General features: G+C 46.5%; 1 protein-coding gene across 1 annotated transcript in view; it reads left to right on the top strand.

Annotated features, from left to right (window-relative positions):
* The first annotated feature begins 200 nt into the window (after positions 1-200).
* The window catches only part of CYP26B1 (cytochrome P450 family 26 subfamily B member 1), a 46,543-nt gene continuing 38,517 nt past the window's right edge, over positions 201-8,226 (top strand). Inside the window, exon 1 of the mRNA XM_075931044.2 lies at positions 201-284. The gene's annotated coding sequence lies outside the window, so the exon portion shown is untranslated. The remainder of the gene's footprint in view (positions 285-8,226) is intronic.

Here is an 8,226-nt window from a genome sequence, read left to right as displayed (position 1 = left end):
AATAGAATAGAGAAAATATTGCTGACGGAGGCTGGCAACAAATGACTGATGTTTTCAGAGCTGGGAATTAGATTCAGCGGCTCTCTGCACATTTTGATCCTTTTTTTTTTATTTGGTGAATAGCTTCTGTTAAAGTTTTTCATATTGGGGTGAGCAACTTAGTGACTGGTAAATTTCACTGCAGGCTGCAAGTTGTTTGATTGTGAATAACTCCGGACTGGACCCCCAGCTGGCGAAAAAGGATCTAGCTCTGCTGATGTGAGTCAGGAACATCTGCAGTGGAGGTAACTTCATTGAAGTTAGCATAGTTACAGCAGTGTGGGTGAGAGGAGAATCTAGCCCATAAACATTAGAATTGTTTTGGTTTAACAAAAAAAGTGACCAGAAAGCGAACTGGAAATTAAATTGCAAGGTCGTGTTTTTTCAATGAATAACTCAGCAAGGATGATGCTTAAATTACCGAGCAATTGGAGACTTTATTTAAATTAAATCAGACCTTTAATAGATTCTGATTGTCTGGCTGAGCTGGATGTGGGGCTTATGTTAACGTATTCACATTTATTGTAAATTTACACAGACGGTTAAGTCTATAAAGCGCTTTGAGATCTACCCATGTGAACTACGTGATATAAATATAAAACCCTTCCCATTAAAGGAGATAAAACTACAGCCTTACACGACTAAAACAAATAATCTAAATAAAAAAGGGAAGCAAAACGAAATCCATTTTGAATCCAGTGAAGCAGAGGGGAATATATATCCCAAGGTTGCAGATTTTTGCTGAAAACCGACGTTAAATCAAATACAAATGTTTTGCTTTTGGGGGTAGTTGGCTATGCAGTATAAGACGACCGTGGCGGCAATGGTGGTACAGAAATAAAAACCTACAGCTGTGCATTTCCAATCCGTAGCCGTCTTTATTATTTTTTAGTACGGGGGCTAAAATGAGACTAGAAACCGATCGGAATGTTAAAAGGCGGTCAGGAGCCAGAAATGCAAAATAATTTCAGAAGCCAATTTTACGTTTCAAAAGTCAGCCCTCCCTCGGGATGTCTAACTGCTCTTCGAGATTATTTCGTGCCTTGTGCTAAGGGAATGTATCTGCGAGCGTGGAGTGGATTCCGTTTTGCCTGCCTAATGCTCACAGCTGGGCATGTAAAAGTGTGCGTAGTTAGGAGGGTACACAAAATGTGAGCAAGGGAGTGGCATGTTGAAAAAGATAGATCAGATGCTCCTGCTTGCCCTCACAGAATAAAGAACGGGGAGGAGCGCATTGGAAATGAAAAACTCCCGCAAATTGAAACTAGATTAAGAAATATACAGAGCGAGATTTATTTTTACACCAGGCATAATTGACCGGTGGGGTGGCTCTCCCCTTCTCTCCAAACTGAGAGCGTGGCTGGTTTCAAAATAAGACCGGCCATTGTGTGGCTCCGATAAGATCATCCAGGGACATTTCACAACATTGTTTTAAACACAACATTTGGAATTGGGGGGCTATAAACTCTCATGCTCCATGGCAATCACAATGGTCAGGAAGAAGGGTTCTCCAGCAGCAGGGTGTTCCACAGTTGCTCGATATGTGTGTGTGTGGAGGGTGGGGAAAAGTGGGGGGTTGTTCTTCCTCTGAAGCAGCTGGTGTTGGTGGTGTCCTAGACAGGATTCTTGGCTAGATGAACCCCTGGTCTAAGCTGCCCTGGCATTTCCTACAATCCTTAAGATCAGTGCAAAAGCTAACGAGGTGACAGGGTGCCTTATGGGGCACAGCATTGTCCCCCGTGGAGCGCTTCTCATTCTGTCAGTGTAGGCACCTTCTCCACCAGTGCCCCTTGCCTCCTCTAGCCCCAAATTTGCAGGGCATTGAGGCTCCGTGTGTAGGGCAATCAAGCTGGGACTGCACACCCCTCACCAGGCACCCGTGAATACGGCTGGACAGCACCGTGCCTGCACAGTGAAGCTAACAGCAAGCGGCTATGCTGGCAGAGCCGTGGGGCAGACTGGCAGGGGGCGTGACTTCCCATGTTTCCCCGAGATCTACAGGGGTTGGGGTCCAAACCCCCTTCTTCAGGGAGCGGCCTCCCCCTCAGGGTTGGGGATTCTCTTTGGGGTACGTCAGAGCCACCTCCCCTCCTGAGGGTTTTTCCAAGGGACGGGGGAATGCAGGTACACTTCAGGCTTCTATGTTGCCCTCCTAACCCCCGACCCCAGTTCTCTGGCTGGAGGGAACGGAGCCTAGGAAAGATGAACGCAGCAGCCAGCTCACCCCTGGGCTGCAGGGCTGCTCCAGGGACTCGGCAATGCGCAGACAGATACAAAGCGGAAGTGGCGTGGGAGGGGGAAGGGTGCACGGGCAACAGGGAGAGTGCCTCTGAAAGTGTCTTTTCCCATAATATAAGAATGAGGGGTCACCAGATGAAATGAATAGGCAGAGGGTTTAAAACAAACCAAAGGAAGTGTTTCTTCACTCAGCGCACAGTCAACCTGTGGAACTCCTTGCCACAGGATGCTGTGAAGATCAGGGCTTTAACAGGGTTAAAAAAAGAGCTAGGTAAGTGCATGGCAGTTAGGTCCATCAATATTTATTAGCTGGGATGGGCAGGAATGGTGTCCCTAGCCTCTATTTTTCTGGAAATGGATGACACAGGAGGTGGGGAGGGATCACGTGATGATTCCCTGTTGTATTTACTCCCTCTGGGGCACCTGGTGCTGGCCACTGTCAGCAGACAGGACACTAGGCTAGATGGACCTTTGGTCTGACCCAGCCTGGTCGTTCTTCTGTTCTTACGAGAGATTCTCATAACCAGGTGATCCCAGAAGAAGGGACGGTTGGTAGGGTAATGCCAGAAGGACACACACCCGCCCCTCGGGGAGTGGGAAGGAAAGATAGAGATGCTCTAAGTGTGCAGCAGAGGGAGTTGCTTTTAAAAGTCCAAGTGCTGTGTGTGTGTGTGTGTGTGTGTGTGTTTGTGCTTGTGGGGCCATCATATAGGGAGGGTGCTAAGGCACCTCCATGCAGAAAGAGAATAGCGAGAGACAGTCCCAAAGGGGGAGCGAGGGGGATGCATGCTCTGCTCCCATGTGGAGCTGTTCTCTGCTGCGTGACCGTACGTTCTACCACCTCCATCCAGGCTGGTATTCAAAGAGGCAAAAATCGGGACCAAGTAAGAGGCAGCTGAGGTTTGTGCACTCGACTGGTATTCCAGAGACCTGGGATCTGTTCCCGGCCCTGACACTGAGCTGCTGGGTGGCCACAGCCAAGTCGCCTCCCCTGCCTTGTGCCTCAGTTTCCCATCTCTGCCTGTTCAGTCTATGTAGGCTGTAAGGACTGGACGTACAGTGCCTAACCCCGGAAAGCCGAGGTCTCAAATGGGTTTGATGCAGTTGTAATGCAAATATTAATAATTAACTGGCCATCTCCCTTAGCACTGGGAATTAGTTGCATGCATTGTTAGTAACAAACCGAAACCCAGCGATGTTACTGGTCGGCTCTTTCTCCCCAGCATTCTGATTCGAAACAGGACTGGCCATTGTGTGCATACGAGACCATTCAGTTACGTTTAACAGAATCGTTTTAAATGAGACATTTGGAAGGGGGGCTATAAATTCTCATGGTCCAGAGCAATCGCAGTAGTCAAGAAGAAATGTTCTCTGGGGGCAGATGGTTCCACAGTTTCTTGGTATGCGTAGGGTTTTTCTTCTTCTGCCTCTGAAGCAGCTGGCCACTGGTGTTTTGGTTTTGCACAACCACAAAAAGAATTCCCGGGAAGTGCTGCACCTGCAAAGCTGTGGCAGAGAGCGTGGTCTACTGGTTAAAGTAAGACTCTAGGGCTACGTCCCTCTGTCGACAGAGGAATGTAAATCAAGCACGTCAAAATTGCTAATGAAGCTGGGATTTAAATATCCCGCGCCTCATTAGCATAAACATGGACGCCGCTTTTTTCGAAATGGAGGATTTTTTGGAAAAAAAAGGCAGTCTAGATGCACATCTGTCAAAAATAAAGCCTTTTTCGACAGATCCTGTATTCCTCAAAAAATGAAGTTTACAGGATCTGTCAAAGGGTTTATTTTCGACAGAGCCGCATCTAGACTGCCATTTTTTTGAAAAAACTCAGTTTTGAAAAAAAACGGCAGCCATGTTTATGCTAATGAAGCCGGGATGTTTAAATCCCTGTTTAGCAATTTCCATGTTCCTAATCTACATCTCTCTGTCGACAGAGGTGTAGTCTAGACACACCTAGGAGACAGGACTCTTGAGTCTATTCCTGGCTCTTCTGATGCCTTGCTGTATGACCTGGCCAATTGCTCTTCCTGCAATGAATTCCACCTCTATAAATCTGGACTAGAGCAAGTCAGAAAAATTGGAATTTCGATTAAAAAACAAAACAGGCTGAGTTTTTCAATGGAAAATGCATCTGTTTGACCGGTTCTCGCTTTGAGCAAAAAATTCCAAATTGGGACAACATTTTTACAAGAAAGGAGCCCAAATTTCTGGAAAGTTACATTCTCTTTGGCCTGCTGTAATGGGCAGAATGATATTATTGACCACACAGTGGATTTGTTAAGGAATGCTTGTAAAACACTTCTGGGCATGTCTACACTAGGAAATTATTTCAAAATAACTAAATTTGAAATAGTAACCTCCGAATTACTATTTCAAAATCAGCTTATTCCCCAAGGAAAGCAAGAGTACAGATTTCAAAATAAGCAGCCCTTTATTTTGAAATAATGGGCTTGGTAGTAGTGTAGACATACAGCTTGTTATTTCGAAATAACTCCCTAGTGTAGATCAGGGCTTTGAGATCTTTGCTTGAAAGCTGCCTGGTTAATGGAGATTGGCATTAAAAGTCCAGCATATTGACAAATTTTCATCAAAACAGTTTTGTATTGGGAAAAATGCCATTTTGACTAAACAGATGGGGGGGTTTTGTGTGTGAAATCACTTTGGCTGCGTCTAGATTGGCATGATTTTCCGGAAATGCTTTTAACGGAAAAGTTTTCCCTTAAAAGCATTTTCGGAACAGAGTGTCTAGATTGGCAGGATGCTTTTCCGCAAAGGCACTTCTTGCAGAAAAGCGTCCATGCCAATCTAGACGCGTTTTTCCGCAAAAAAGCCCCAATCGCCATTTTTGCGATCGGGGCTTTTTTGCAGGAAACAAATCTGAGCTGTCTACACTGGCCCTTTTGCGCAAAAGCTTTGCGCAAAAGGGACTTTTGCCTGAACAGGCGCAGAATAGTATTTCTGCAAGAAGCACTGATTTCTTACAGTAGGAAGTCAGTGCTTTTGCGGAAATTCAAGCGGCCAATGTAGATGGCTGGCAAGTTTTTCCGGAAAAGCGGCTGATTTTCCGGAAAAACTGGCCAGTCTAGACACAGCCTTTGATTTAATCTAAATTTTGTTTCAAATAAAGGGGAAACCATTAAAAAAATTGAAACATTGGCTTTCAACATTTACGGATGGAAAAGTTCCAAGTGTCTGTTTTGAAATAACTTTGTTTTATTTCATGTTTAACGCCATTAATATATTTTATTTTTGTATACAAAGATTGACATGAAACAAAATGGTTTCAACAGAACAAAATAGTGCTATTTACTCCCAGCAAAATGTGTTAGAGTTTTGTTTTGTGTGTGTGTGTGGTGGTAGTGGAAGGGGGGATGTTTTTTTCCCTCCCAGTTCAAAATGGGGGGAAAAAAACTTTAAAAATGTTTGCTGGGTTGAAAATACCCTATCTCTAATTACAAGAAGCTGTTCAGGGTGGCCGGTCTGTCTTGCCTGTATATTTTCCCTGGGTTTGCGGGAAAGGCCCATCGTGGAATAGGAAGCTTGTAATGTCCATGTAGCAGTGAGCCCAAATTCACATTCGATGACAGATATGCTGCAAATACACTCGTATGGGCGTGCTCTGAACTCAGCATGCATGAAATTGACGTGGCTGCGCCAGGGATCCTGGAAATAGTAACAATCGGGTGCTAAGGGAATATAATTTTTTTTTTTTTTGGACAGGGGGTGGGTGTCAAAATCTTAGCCCCATTTCCCTGCCATCTGAGCTAGGGGACAGGAGGACTTCCAGCTTCGGCGTATCTTTCTGTCAATCAGGCGTAATTAAAAGAGCCAGCTTGGCTGATCTGGGCATGCCTCATTTCCCCGGGCTTGCTAATTGCCTGAGCCTGGTAGGTTGAAACTTTAAGTAGCACTCCAGTGGTTCTAATGCTGCGTGTACCAGGGGCTCAGGAAAGCCAGCTGCTCTCATGGTGCCAGATTCCCCTTGCTCCCAGCTGTTAAACTGCATTAAAAGCCAATTACATTGACACTAAATACCTTCCTACTTTTGCTTTGCCATTGACACAAGTGCTGTCAGGGCCTCTGGGTTGAAGACTGGGAGAGGAGGCAGGGTGTAGGCAGTAGAAGGGAGACAGAGAGCAGCTTAACGGGGGTCGGCAGGGGAAGGAGAGGCGGTGGCAGGAACTCTGAATGGGTGGAGATTCAATATTGAGGCGCTTTGTACGAAGATGGGGGCTGGCAGGAGATCTTTTCCATCATGCATTTCAGCCATTGTGAGCAGACAAATGAATGCAAAGTTATTTAACGCTAATTGGCCACCAGAGGTAAAGTTCTTACCATCCTCCCTCCCCACATTTTATATTTAGCACCCGTTGTGCTTCCCATCTGGAAGGAGCCCGGAGTGCAACCCCTCTCAAATGCGGGCACCTCTGGGACAAATTGGCCAGCCTGTTCCCCCCCCCCCCAAGCGGGGGGGTGGAGGGGGGAGGAGAGAAGGAAGGGGCGAATGCTGGCCAAAAGTCCCAGGGGCAAGCTCCTATGTCAGGGATGGGGAACCTTTTTTGGGTCAGGGGCTAGTGACCCCCAGAAAAATCAGTTGGGGGCACACACAAGTGAGAATCAAAAAAACCCAAACCAAAAAACAAAACATCCCCCCCCAAAGAAAACCCCTCAGGGCATGTCTACACTAGGAAACGAATAACTAAAATCGATTTAATCGCTCCTGATTTAACATCGAAATAGCGTGTCCCTACTACGGGGAAACCTCAAAATGAGTCCAAGGCAGGCTCCGTTCATGTGGACGCTCTACCTCAACTTAGCGCCCCAGGAAGCACTGGGGGGGGGAGGGAATTGGTTTGAATGACTTTGGGGAGTCGTTATTTCGAAATAGCAGCAGCGAGGCATCCACACGATGCTATTTTGAAATGAAATGGGCGTTACTCCCCGGGGGAAGCGGGAGTCCAGATTTCAAATCGAGCAGCCCATTATTTTGAAAACACGGGCTTGGTCGTGTGGATGCTCCATCCAATCAATTCAACCTAAGGGGTGTTATTTCAAAATAACTCCCTAGTATAGACCAGGGCGTCCGAATGAGAAGCAGAAAGACCCTCCCCACATTCCGCTCACACACCAGAGCCTAGGATGGCCCTGCCCAGTAGATTTTGGGGGTCCACTCCTGTGGGGCGGGGGTTTCTTGATGCTGAATCTGGCTCCCAGGCCTTAGGTTCCACACCCCTGTGCTATGGGCTCCTTAATCCCTCACCCTAAGCAGACAACCTTAAGCTTTTGCCCGAAGACCCCCACACTGTAAACTGCAAGGTATCCCACCTACCTACCTGCGGGGGGTAAGGGGGAGGAAAGAGGAGGGGCTGACTTAACCCTTTCATGGATACCAAGCTTCGAAATTTGCTAATTTAGTCCATCTTCCTGAATGACCCAGGCAAATAGCAATATTTTGTTCTGATACCTTGAAACCATTTTGTTTCCATGCCAACCTCTGTACGTAGAAATAAAATATATTAAATTAAAATGGAAATATATTAAATTAACGAAACATTTTACGTAGCTGGAGTTGGGTGCCTAAAGCCCAGCTTTCTAGTCTAGTGCAGACCTGGCCTGAGAGGCTAACAGATTTATTAGGGCAATCTGTGAGTTTCAAAGGGCATGTCTACACTACCGAGAAGATCGACACTCCGGAGGACTAGCTTCTAGTAGTGTTCGCTTTAGCAGGTCTAATGTAGACCCCTACATTGAACACTATGGGCAGCCCCCACCAGCGGCCGGTAGTCCTCGATCTGCGAGGAGTGAGGGAAGCCAACAGGAGCATGTGTTCCCATTAGCCTCCGCAGTGTGGACAGGAATTTAAGGTACATTGACTCCAAGCTACGCAATCAACATAGCTGGAGTTGCGTCTCTTAGGCCAACCTTCGCCTCCATGTAGACCAGGG

Source organism: Pelodiscus sinensis, chromosome 4 (assembly GCF_052426305.1).
Source record: "Pelodiscus sinensis isolate ZL-2025 chromosome 4, ASM5242630v1, whole genome shotgun sequence".
NCBI classification, from domain to species: domain Eukaryota; kingdom Metazoa; phylum Chordata; order Testudines; family Trionychidae; genus Pelodiscus; species Pelodiscus sinensis.
This window is presented reverse-complemented; position numbering and strand designations above follow the sequence as displayed.